Consider the following 13778-nt stretch of genomic DNA (forward strand, 5'->3'; position numbering starts at 1 on the left):
AATTTGTAAAACTGCCAGTTGACTCTAATAAAATTACAATCAGCATAATACCCTATGGCTTGATACTTAAACGCTGAATTTGATTATTTTAATTGATGTGGATTTTTTAACTCAATGTTTAAAAGACAATTTGAAATATTAAGATTCGATAGTTTAGAAGCATGTATTTCACCTAAAACCCACAGAAAAAAAATAATGTAAAACCTACGTCATATTATCAAGAGTGTGGTGTTATTTTGACAATGATCTAATTTTTTGGGTAGCTTATAAACAATAGTTCTTTAGTTGTTGTTTATTCTAATGAATGTTATCTATTTTAGATACATTGCACAGTTTTTGATTTGGCAATATTATGTCCATTAGTCAATCTTAATTGTTTTCAGGAACATCTTTAAATCTTATCAGATTCAGTATAAATAAAATTGGATTTCATCCCTTCTCTATGGAATTGTACCTTTCAACCAGTAAATCAGTAATTGTTTGTAGCTAAACTGTACTCCTATCTTTAAATCCTAGAACCACCACTGTAGCTAAAGATGGGAAAAAATATAAAATATACTGAGTTCTGCATTAGAAAATACCATCTGATGGTTTTGAAGTTGACCCAAATGAAGGGAAAAATAGATGTTGTACAAATTATTTGTAGCAACTTGATTCCATGTGCTCTTGTTTATGCAAAAGATGTCAAGAAAACCCCTACAACACCCACTCAGTTCAGCTTTCACATTGTGATCAGGAACCAGTTCTTGTCTGTAAGATATTCAATAATTTGTGGATAGAACAAAATTTATATTAGCATATTCATCTTTATACTTTGAAATAAGTTTTGGCACTCATTGCTCATGAATAGAAAAAAAATGTTATGCAGTGAAATCCTCTAAGGCAATTAGCATAACACAGGGTTTATTTCTTCAACCAAAACCTTCTACTACTAAGGGCTTTTTTGGAAATCGAACTTAATGCTTCAAAGTACCTATGTGAAAAGAAGATGAAATTTAATTTTTGAAGCTTGTTTTTTTTTTTTATTTCACAGATTGCCCCTAGAGACAATGCAGCAGATACAATTCAGAAAATATAAAATAATTCTCTGCTTTATTTATGCTGGTAGAAATGTCTAGATTCTCATTCTGACCACAATTCATCTTTTCTCCTGTGTTCATGAAAAAGGATTAGGAACCTAACCTGACTTCAACATATGGTAATTTTCCATCTCCTGTGATGTTAATTAATTTAATGGAAATGCTTGATTTTAGAGATAAAATAGGGTCCTCAATGTTGTACAATGTATCATTATTATTTATAGAGCACTTTGCTTTTCAGAGCATTTTCAGGAGTTTTACTAGTCAGTTTTCATTGTATCGCTTACAGTTGTATGATTACTCTCATTTGACACATAGAGAAAATCACAAATAGAGACATGAAAGCTATGGTTTACACTATGCCCAAACTATGCATTTCATTCCATCAGTGCAACTAATCCAGTCATGAAGGAAAAAAGAGCAGCTCAGTCAAGATACTTAGCACTATCTGGACAAAAAAGAAAATCAAACAAAAATAAATACACACATCTGGAGCGATGTCCTAAATGAAATGGTCAGCCAAGATATAAGTTTGTTACATAACTTCTGACCTAGCTCCTATCCAACCCTAGAATTAACTCATGGTGATGAGATAAGATGAGAAGGTGACATTTTTCCTCCTGAAGAGATAAGTAGTTTCCATTCTAGGCATACAAAAAGCTCCTAAAAAGGAGTTTTTCCTATGTTTATTTGAAATTCGTTTATCTCATTTTTTTCACATTAAGAATTAGATTTCCCCAAACTGTGAATATTTTGAAAAAAAAGTGATATCTGATATTTATCGAGTCTTGACTCTGTGCCGGCCACTATTGTGGATTATTTTAACAATCCTTGGAGGGTTCATATTTCTATGACATGGATTTTATGCCTGATTTACAGTGGATGTGATAAAAGTCCAGACAGAGAAGTCAAGGAACTTACCCACAGTCACAGAACTAGTTTTGATAGACCTGGGACTTGGACTCAGGTCTGACCTTAGAACCTGTATACTTTGCCACTCCATCAGTTGAGAGAAAGAAAATCCAGGGCTCAACATGACGTCCATCACTATGATTTGTCCTCACTCTTGATTCCATAGACCCCAGATAGAGGAGATACTGTGAATGTAACCTGAAATCGTTGTTTTCACTAAAACCTCCCAGAAAAGCAATACTTCGATACCCACAGGACAGAGTGCCATACAAAACAGGAGTGTGTGGGCTCTCTCCCCTCTTCTGCACACAACATGCCGTGTGCTCCATGTCTTCAGCCATTGAAGTTTCCGGAATCTGTACTCTCATTTTGGCATCTGGAAGGTTTCAGCATAAGAGCAGGATATTGCTTACAATGGTACCTAGGAGCACTGAGTGGATGGGCCTCCTATGCATTTCTTACAGGGGCTCCAAGAGCAAAAGGAACAAAATGGCCTGTGACTAAAGCAGCTAGAAGAACCCATAGGAGAATGCCAGTGACATAGCGCCAGCAGACACCATAAATAAGTGGTTAGAAAAGTGTTTTACTGGAAGTCGCAGGTTCTGCAATAACAAGGGGAAGTAAAAGCCCAGAAAACTTTCATAACTGTTCATCTCACTCCATTTTTCACCTCTCCACCCTCCACGTCCCTCAAGGCTGGGGCAGCCTAAGAAAATACAAACTGTGAATTTCATCCCTTGACAATGTTCCTTGTACACTAACTCTCTGATAAATAACGTTTTAAACATGTCTCACTCCACTTCGGATGTCCTCGAGTCTCATGTTTTCATTATACGTGGGATCACTGCCCATTATGAGTAGTATTGTGTACTGTGATTAGCAAGGCCTGGGTTTATCTCCTTAATACAGCATATAATTGTCTCTGGCTAAAAAAGAAAATTGACATTGTAATTATACTCAAAGTTAACACATAAGTTTAGGACGTAATCCAAAGAAACAGGTCAACAAAATAGCAGCCATGTAGGTGCCAGAACAGGGCTAGACGGGGCTGTTACCCAAGCCTAATCATTGGTTTTTGTTTGTTTGTTTTGTTTCATGCTTCTGATATTTTTAAGGACCTACAGATGAGTAACATTTATTATTGCTTTTCATGGCTATGACCATTCTCAGAGATTCCTAATAGAAGAAAATACAGGTATGGTCTAAAAGATTTTATATTCAAGGACAAACTAGTAGGCATATTATGGCAGAACATTTTGAAGAGAATGATTATAGCATACATGCACACATGCATATGAGAGCGTGGTTACAGTCATCCTTGATAATCATCAGGGCCTTTGTTCCAGGACCCCCAGGGATACCCAAATCTGCAGATGCTCAAGTTTCATATAAAGTGGCGATCCACCGTTGCTTGAATCCGTGGACGCAAAACCTGTGGATACAAAGGGCCCACTGTATACGTCTCTTGGAAGAGGGATGGGCAGCTCAGTGCTGCCGGTATCAGAGTGGCAGGCTGGCCTTGGTAGACAGCTGAAACAAAGACATCAAAAAAAATAAAAAAGAAGAGAGCCATCTGAGTTTCCAGGAAAGGTTAGGTTAAAATCCAAAGGTTAGGACTCCTCTAACAGGTGTGGCAGTCAGGATCTGGGATTCACTCTAGTTACACACTGGCCGCCCAAGCATTTCCCTTGAATTTGGCTTGGGAAATAAAGAGTGACCCAGCCTTGCTTTGCCGCTAATGGAAGCATGAACTTTGGGTCCTGCATAACTCCACATAGATGTCCTCACAGTATCCTCCCGAGGTCCCTTAATAGAAGAGCTTCTGCCTATCATGGCTTTGCTTATGATACCCATAACGGCAATTAGTAATAATGCCTCATTTTGGTAGAGCACTTTGCATCCTGCTTTTGTCCATTTTACACCTGTTATTCAGTGTGATCCTCACAATAGCTCTGATGTAGAGTGAGGGTGGTATTAGCCTTGATTTGCAGATGAGGACAGACTCAGGGAAGGACTTGGTCTAGGTCCAACAGCTAGTGAGTGGCAAAGCCAGTACTCCTGACTTCAGGCCACTTCCTTTGTCAGAGCCCTGGGCTGCCTCACCAGCTGTGGCCAAGCTTCTGAAAGAGTGAGCCCCAAAGCTGCTGGGAAGATTCATCTTTCAGTTCTGCTTCTCCCAATGGATTCAGGGGCGGTATGGCCTCTTTACAATGTTGGATGAAGTGAACAAAGGGATGAACTTTATTTTATTTGCACTCTCTGTCTTCAGGTTCTATTTACCACTGACTCTGCAACAATGAACAATTTAACTTCTCTGATGATTGATCTCTCTGTCTTTAAAATGGCAAAGGTAATATTTGTCACCCACTGACATTGCTAGAATTAAGGAACCAGAGCTTCTAAAATACAGTGGAAGAGATTATTTCAAAGAGATGCTCTAGAAATATGATATTTACATTCAATACATTTAAATGTGATTTTTTAAACAGAAATTAAGGTTTCACCAAAGAGTCTTGCCACATTGAACTCATCATAATTTGTGTTTTTATTATTCTTATTATTATAATTTCTTTCTTTTTCAGTTTCAGTGACTAGGCAGTAAATGGACTTTCCAGTTTTACAGATTCTGCCATTTTATGGCCCACTGCTAAAGACGGAAATTTCATCATCTTATACACTCCACCCAAGACTTCATTTACTCAGTTTGTTCTAGCTAAGGTGATAAATAAACATTGCTTTTTTTTTTTTGCTATACAGGAGTAACAACATGTTCTTTAAGCGCTGCCTCAGAAAAAAGCATAAGATGATGAATCAGGTTTTACTTCAACACTAAAAGTGTCATTTTGCACCATAATCTAGCAATGTCACAACAGTGTTGCTGGCCCTGGTGACCTGATGGATCACAGTGACAGCCTTCATTAGTCAGGCTGGCATGTCTCCCACTCGGGGAAACTATAGGATGTGTAATCTCTCCAAGGAGAGCTGAGGTATAGCAACCAGACAGCTGAAGGCTTCTTAATGAATGACTCTAACAGTCCAGAGTTACTAGGAATAAAACTATTAAGCCAGAGAGACATCTATGGCTTGCAAATTTAATATGGTGTGTTTGTTCTTGAGAAGCCATTTTTAGATAAGAAGTGCAAACTTTCACACTGAATTGGATTGTCTAAAGCACCTGAACCAACAAAATGCTTTCCATAAAGGTGCTATTGGTTGTTGAAGTTGACCTTGAAATGATACAGAAGCGTTTTTCTGAAAGAACCTGAAATTCACAAATCAGGATTTTCATGAACGATATTATACATTATCTACTATTTCATAGGAACTAATTTTTTTCTAAATTGAGTTAGTGTCATTTAGCTTTTCTATCTGTCTCCTGTTTTCAGGAAGACAATGAATTAATATACTGCTAAAAGTCTTCTAAGAAATAAATACCTGTCTTTTAAAGACCTGTCTTTTAAACATCTAAGTGCTTCATTTAGTCCTGATAACCAGGGTCTGCTACCAAGAAAGCAAAAGGAAAACCAACAAAAAACAAGCAAACAAAATGGTTTATTTCTCAAAAGTTTTTATTTTCTTAAATACAGCTAACCCTAGCTCAAAGTGCTCAAAAATGTTCATCTTCCTCATGACATCTGCCTTATATTTTGGATACTTTGGTTAGGCTTGTGGATTTTGTGTTGTTTTGCTTTAATTTCTAAAGTGAGCAATGCCCTTCCATTAGCTTGTCAGGAAACTGGCCTTTCATTCTTCTCACACCCACTTAAAACAAGCACACAATGTTTGGAAAACAATCCACAGTACCTTTCACAGTGTCCGAAGATTGGAATATGACCAAACGTTGAGAGATTGGAATATGACCAAACGTTGAGATTCTGTCTGCTTTATTGACCTAAAATTTCCTTCATGTTGCCAAGAAACTGGCTCCTGTAGACACTTGTTACACTTTAATATCAGACTGGTACTGTGGCAATGATGCTAGGTAAATAACATCGATATGTCTAATACGTTTTCTGAACACCTCATGGTGCTTCACTGAAAAAAAGTCATCCAAACACATAGAGAACTCAATACCATGTTTGTGTAACTAAAATAAATGATATTTTTTTAAAAAATAAGTTACTTTGGCCAATTTGGTGCTGAACTAATAGAGTGCAAGAACAAGAGCTCGAATCAACTTTCTTTACAAGAATTTGGAGTATTGTGATGTGACCTGCAATATCTGTATTTTTTAAAACACAAATTTTTAGGTTTTCAATAAAAATATTGATATAACCCAAAGACTTTTAAAAAGTGTTTCTTCTGACTGTTAATTCTTGAAATCTTTACATACATGTAATAAAACTTTCATATTTATTGTTGTTATTATGACTCTCAATCTTAATTCCTGTTTTTGTTCTTCTGCCCATTAAAGTAAAAGGATAACTTCAAGAAACCATATAATGTCACTCTTATACCATGAATGCTAAGAGAAAAGCCAATTAGAATCTGGGAAACCCTAATGAAAAATTTAAATTAGCTATGCAGTCCATTCAGTGTAGTATCTACGTCACTAAAACAAACCAGCTGTTATATGCCTGATATAAAGTGCATTCTTACTTTTAATTCCTAGCTAAGCCCATAAAATGTACCAATACAATCGCAATTCTAAATGCGTCACTAAATTGACAATGTTACTAAGTTCAAGGTGAAATTCTTTTGATGTATCTAGGAACTCAGAATACTATTATTTTATAACCTCCTTTCTTAGATAAACAATTATGACATCTTGGTATGTTTAGTTAGTATTGACATTTCAGCTAATATTGACCAAAGAAGCTGGGGTGTCTATATTTAAATTCTTATTTCCGTAAGAGCTTCACCACACTCCAGAGAATATTTTAAATATTTTTAAATCGATGAGATCTATTATTTTCAGAGTACATTTCAAATTCATTCATTTTTCCTGTCAAATTATTTTTCCAGTCTATCCACCTGAATTGAAGGAAATCAATTTTATTTGAAACAAGAACTCCATATTTCTATTTCTGTCCTTCCTCTTTAAAGCCAGGATGAAATCATGTCACTGTTTAATTCAACCATATACCTCTAAGTTGAAATGACAGGTAATTGATTATGAGTCAGAGTCTGTAAAAGATTAGTGATTAGAGAAACCATATCTTTTCCAAATATGTTTCCTTCATTCTCATTTACCAGGTGGTACCTGTGTCATTGACTGTCATTAATATTTTTTACCATCATTGGCATACTGGTCTTAACAAGCAGATAAAGTAAAAAGGCATGTAATGTGTACCAGCATCTAAATAAATTTGTGTAGCCTGGATTCAGTTTTTCTGCTTCTCTGTTTAATGAGGCATAAAAATAAGGTCATAGACACAAACAGTACTGAAAAATTCTAACCTAACTTTCATAGGAAAAGGAATGGAAATCAAAGGTGCAGTAACATGGGAGCGGGTCACGCTAGATGCATCTTAGCTCATGTGGGATAGCAATGAATATTTCATAGGGTAACCATATAATTCATCTTCCAAATCCAGACTCATTTGACTGGGACAAAGTCTGGGTAAGATTTTCCCAGGTAAACAGAGGTGTGTGGTCACCCTCCATGGGTACATGCATCACATCTTTGCAGTACCTGGCTGTTCAGTATTAATGAGAAAAAACCAAATTGGACAATTAATCAATAGCTAAAACAACATGTTCCAAACCATGTAGTGGACATTGAAAGACCCTCTTCATTTGGAATGGAGCTATAAAATTATGCTCCTGGTGCAGTGTGAGATTTATTCAATTAGGGTTCCCTGACTTTTTTTTTTTTAACTGAACTGAGTTTCTATATCCCTTCTGAATATATAACTCCTTTCCTTATCATGCCATTAAAATAAGTCAATTAAATCTTGCCCTTCTACAATGATTTCACAATGAAGTTTAATTAATAAATCTTGCTCTAATGTATTCAGTATGATAGGTCCACATGCTCTGTTCAGTAGGTTCTTCACAGGAGGTGGCATATGAAGGAAGATGCTTTACATCTTTTACAACTGTGCTCTTCAGTGTAAGGAACTATCAACATGCTCTCTTCCAAACCCAAAATATCTTTTGCAAATCATAGTGAACATGGACTAAAATTTATTTTAAAGCATTTCAATGCTATTATTGTAAAGAAACAGAAACGTGCATAAGTCAACTGTAGGCGTCTCCTTATTATCTAGGAATGGAATGTCTGCACTGCAAAGCTGACGTTGTTACCTGGCCATACGGTTGATTTCTGGGCCATAAGTTTCTCCCTCTAGAGGGAAAATTTTCTTACTAAGTAAGACTGTAGAAGATATCTAAGGGCTCTGGAACTGTGATATCAGAGGTGGTGCTAAATTCCCTATTCACCTAAATATTGTCCTACCACCATAAAGATCTATGCTTTCATCCCAACCTATTTGACTGGTTCAAGATCTTTTAAAAGTAAATTTCGGTTACTAAATATGATTACTACATACATTGGCAAACTACATTCCAAGGAACATTGCTTGCGATCTTAAAAGGTTAATCCAAAACAAATAGTGTACTAGGGCAAATAAGTTTGGAGAAACCTTTACACTCTACTCCTCTCTGGAGATTCACAATGCAGGATATAGCATATTCAAGTTCCTGAGAAGTTTTGACTTAAAGAAATGTTTACATTTATTTAATTCAGTATTTCCCCAAATAATTTGCCAGTGAGTACATTTTTCAGGGAATCTTCATGATATTGAAAGAATTTGGTGTTCCTTGGAACACAGTAGAGGAATTATTTTTGAAGATAGTTGAGAAAAGACTATAACAAGAAAAAGCAACAAAGGAGGACTTACAATGTGGGAGATGTTTATGTGACTGGACTTAAATTTTGCCAGTTATCAGAAATTAAATTGCTCTCACTTTGGGGCATTCCTTACTTGATTCCTAGGAGCATGGTGAATGAAGCAATTAATAATTGAAAAGTTCTAACAATATTTAATTAGGTACAAAATATACTCTTTACTGAAGTGTATATCACATATTATATTGTGCATACTCTTATTTACTCTTCAGTAAATGATATCAATATAAAACAAAAGGAAATATTAATAAAGACAATATTAAAAGAGGGAAGAAAACTTCCAATCTGATTTCTTCTCTTATTTTTTGAATGAAAAGAAATAGCTTTTGTTGTAGGTCAAAAATGGTCACATATCATCAATATCATATTGTTCATCTTAATAGATTCCAATACAATTTTTATTATTATCCTTATTTTACAGAAGAGAAAAATAAGAATCAAGCAGTGTCGTGTTCCTGATACTCAGCATGCCATTGGCCCAGTTCAGTCAAGCTTAATATAGCTGATTAAAATTCCAAACTTTTCTTACTACATCATATATTTTTATAATTTGTTCATTGTGGGTTTTGTTTTACCACGAATATTTCTTATTTGAGGAACTGACTTTTTGCCACAAGTTTCGTATTTTAAACAAGAAATATAACTTGCATATTGTGTTTGAGGTTAACTGTAATTTCTTACACATTAGGACTTTGAAAATATATTAGCTTTCATACTTATAGTCAGCTCAATTTGATTTTCACTGCCATTTATGAATACGTTTATAAAAGTCCATTTGCAAAGATATTTTTTCATTCAGTTTAAAAATTCTTATGGCATGTTCGACATGATCCCAGCTTTAAAGGTCATTCGGCTGCTGTTGATTCCAAACAGTACCAAAGAAAGGCATTGCTGATTTTATTTCATTTAGGCCTGTTGCCTGGTTTCTTGCAGTACTAATTTGCTACAGTCCTAAAAAAGAGAATTTGTTCTAACTTGTATGGTTGGATTAAAATATCTGATCATTCAGTATTTCATAGCTGAGATATCTCAGTACATTTATTATTTTCACCTTAACTTGGTAGTGAAGTTATTGTACCTCAATCATTAAAAACAATTTTGCTTTGTATATAATTGTATTATAAAGCTAATCCCTGGGGCAAAATCTATGTATTCTATTCAGTTGAATTCCAAACACTGATGAACCATTATATTAAATTCTAACACTGCATATGGGAGTTTAACATTTTAGTTTGAATTCACTAATATAATTAAATTGTGGCAATTCAAACAAAGGGATACTTTCCATTACTAAAGTTAATACGGCATAAAGAAGTACTAGAAGAAAGCATGAGTCTATTCATATACAGATTAGAATCTCTTGCAAGTCAAGGAAAAACAAAATGGAATCTACAGGTTTCTATTTATAGAAGAGGTTATTCCAAGCCTTGGAAATATACCAACTCTACCATGCACAGAATTGCTATAAAATACCAACATTGATTTCTCCATGTACCTTATGAAAATGTATCTTACTCATTTTTAAGTCATATCTATTTTCATTAGACGAACGTCTCTGTAGTGTAAAAATGTCTGATGATGTTTCAAATCACAGAGGCCTAAAGCAAGAGTGACTCATCTTAAGGTTCCTCACTCTATCTTGTTCCTCCTCTAACCTTCCCCTGCCTGTCATCCTGCTGCCTAGTGACCTAGAGCTCTTAGCACTCATGTCACTTTGGGATTTAAGAGGAAGAGAGGATAGAGGTGGTACAAAATTAATGGAAGAGAAAAGTTAAGAAAAAAGGAAGGTATTGGCCTGTTCAAGCTCAGACCTACCCCTGCCCTCCCCTGCTTCATTCTCCAATAGAAGAATGATTCCTGCAACTACATTCATCAGGGTTCTTTTCCACTAGTGTCCAGTTCACTTGGTCAATGGTAGACTGTAGGGCAAAAGGAAGAAATAATCCAGAATATTTTATCCCTTTTCTTTCCCAACCAGATGTGTACAGGGGTTATCTCAAACAGTGACTACATTCGCTCCATGATTTCAAACTCCTGGTAGGCAGTGACCACCATAATTCTACTTTTCTGCAGAGACCCCAGTTCTGGAGTATTCCCACTTTCTCTCTGGGTCTCTCCAGCCAAGGGCATGGTAGCAGCTTCCTGCTGCTGCTTATCTCTTGGTTGCCTCATCACCTCCCATCTGACTCCCGGGCTCTTCCATCATCTATACAACCAATAGCCTCCAATAAATTCCTTCTCTTTGAAAGTCCTAAAATGACGTGTGCATTCCTGGCTCGCCCACGACTGATACAGAAAGGAAGACTGGAAGGGGCAGAAATGAGTCAGTTATTTTCTTTTCCAGGTAGCCAGGGTTACTGTCATGATGGGTGTGGAAGAAGGCAGGGGAAACAGGACAAGAAAAGGAGCAAATATTTATTGAGCACCTTTGATGTACAAGTGCTTTATTATCATTTAATCTTTGCAGGTGAGGAAACTGAAGCTTAGAGAGGTTAGGTATTTCTTGAGATCTTATTGGTATACATGGTTGAACAGGAATTTGACTTAGGACTGATTCCAAAGCTTTTCACTGCAGTACACTTCCTATCTAGCAAACATAAGGTTACATTAAAAAATAGTTCTTGAAGGGTGGGTTTTTTTTTTTTTTTACTACTTTTATGAAGTAGTTAGTAAATGTCAAATAACTCAGGATCTGAGTCCTGCCATGGTCACACCACACTTAGCTGAAGTTAGCTATTACTATGCACCAAAACTGAAGTTTTACATCTTAAAAGACTGCCTTGTATCTCAGCCTGTAGACTGCCAGGATTGGGGATGGCTAAGTGAGAAACATTCTTGAGGACCGAAGGTGCTCATCATACACATCTGTTATTTGGGAGTTGTTTTTATGGAATCCAGGGTCCTTGATTTTGAAAAGTAGAATTTATTTGGGAATTTTTTTATCTTCTTTCCTTCACTGCAAAGATTTATCAACACTGTTAGGTTTTACATAGATGTCCTCAGTACCAAAAAATAAAAATGATGCTGGGTAGAAGGGATGACAGGGATCCCTTTTTGTGTGCTCTCATCCAAAGCCTGTTTACTCCCAAATCTTGCTCGCTCTTGAGATGTAGACATGTATATCCAACTGTTTGCTGGACCTATTTGAGCATCCTCACACGAGTTTGATTCAAGCTGTCCTAAACTCACTGTATTTCCCTGAATATCAGGCTCTTCCTTCTACATTCCTAATTTATCTCAGTTAATGACCCCACAGTACACTGCCTACCAGCCATTGACTACCAATCATACTAAGGCCCACCTTCTTCCTCAGGCTCCACATTCAATAAAGTGCCAAATCCTATTAAAATCAACTTTCCAAGCCCCTTCCAAATCTACTGTCATTTATTCATTCAATATTTGATTGCCATATGCCACCGTACTGGGGATACTAAAATAAACTATTGGTAGATGGGCCAAAGGAGACACTACCTAACTCTTTATATGCTCCTTTTTATAAAGTCCTTTCTCACCTGGATCACAACATTAGTATCTTTACTGTTGGGGTCATCTTTCTCCATCTTCTTCCCCACCCATCTTGCTTATGTCCCCAGAATGAATTTAATAAAACTGAAATACTAGGTCACTTGCTTCCTTAAAATCTTTCAGTAACTACACATAGCCTTCAGTGCAGCCTAAATGCCTTGTGATGGAACTTGGGGGCACATCAGGTCTGTTTCTTCCAGCCTTTACCTATGATACTTCAGACTTACACATCCACTTCTCCTGTGAACTCTTTCACCCTCGGGCATGTATATATGTTATTCCCACTGCTTATAATACGCTTCCCCATCTCATACCTTTATTTAACCCTCACTCATCTTTCAAAACCCAATAAAAAAGAAATTTCTTCTCTGGAATCTCTTCTCTGAGTCCACCCCACGCCTGTGGCTCCTTCCCCATGATTCCTGTTCTTGGTTCCCACAACACCCAGTGCATATCTTTATCATAATATCACAGCACTTATCAGACTACTAGACAAATGCACTAGACAAATGTCTCCTCCACTCCGCTGTGACTTCCTCAAGGGCAGGGGGAGGTTTGGGCTCACTCAACATCTCCAACGCCAGGCCCTGGATTTGGCACACAGTAGACCCTCAGTACATACAAGAATGGATAAGTACCTAATTTTGAAATGGTGAAGTAATATACAACCTAACACTGTAAAACTCAAAATGAAAACACAATTTTTACTATTTACAAACTCCTACTTCTACCGCTCTGCTCACAAAGATAAAAATAGATTCTACTTTTGCACACAGAGCTGTTAGTGTAATTATCCAGTTTTCTTCAGCTATTACTATCTTCTTCAGCTATTACCATAAACCATTTAACAGAGACTGAAGCTGTACACGCGGCCAGAGAACTCCAGTCAGCAGGAGTTACTCTAGGAACTGTGAAATATCCATAAACAGTTCTCCAGATTTGACTTTTATTAATAAAGCATATCAGGTGCAGTTTGTAGTAATTTTAGAAAACTGTAAAATTACAACCACCATCTCTACACTACTCTGTACAGGATCCTAGTGCAAACAGAGCGTAACACATGAGAGAGTGCTGCTTTTCGCAGGACAATCTTTTCCTTATAGTGGGATTACAATTGAACAAAAAAAGTATTTGCACTTTATACAGGTCACTGTAAGTTCAGAGTAACAGGGAGCAGCTTTGTACACCTGTCAAAGGAGAGAGCCCACTGAAAGAGAAAACTGTCTCAGATTTACCCCTTGGATAATTTGATAGTTTAAAAGATGGGCTTAAAACCAAAGCTTGGTACCCTTACCATTCCTCATCATCCATGCACCAGAAGGAAAATGACTTATTTACAAAGTACTTCTCACTACTGGTGGCAATGGGAGTGTTTAGGTAGGTTTAAGCTGAGTTATACATTTAGGTGG

This window comes from Balaenoptera musculus, chromosome 3 (genome assembly GCF_009873245.2).
Source record: "Balaenoptera musculus isolate JJ_BM4_2016_0621 chromosome 3, mBalMus1.pri.v3, whole genome shotgun sequence".
Taxonomy (NCBI): Eukaryota; Metazoa; Chordata; class Mammalia; order Artiodactyla; family Balaenopteridae; genus Balaenoptera; species Balaenoptera musculus.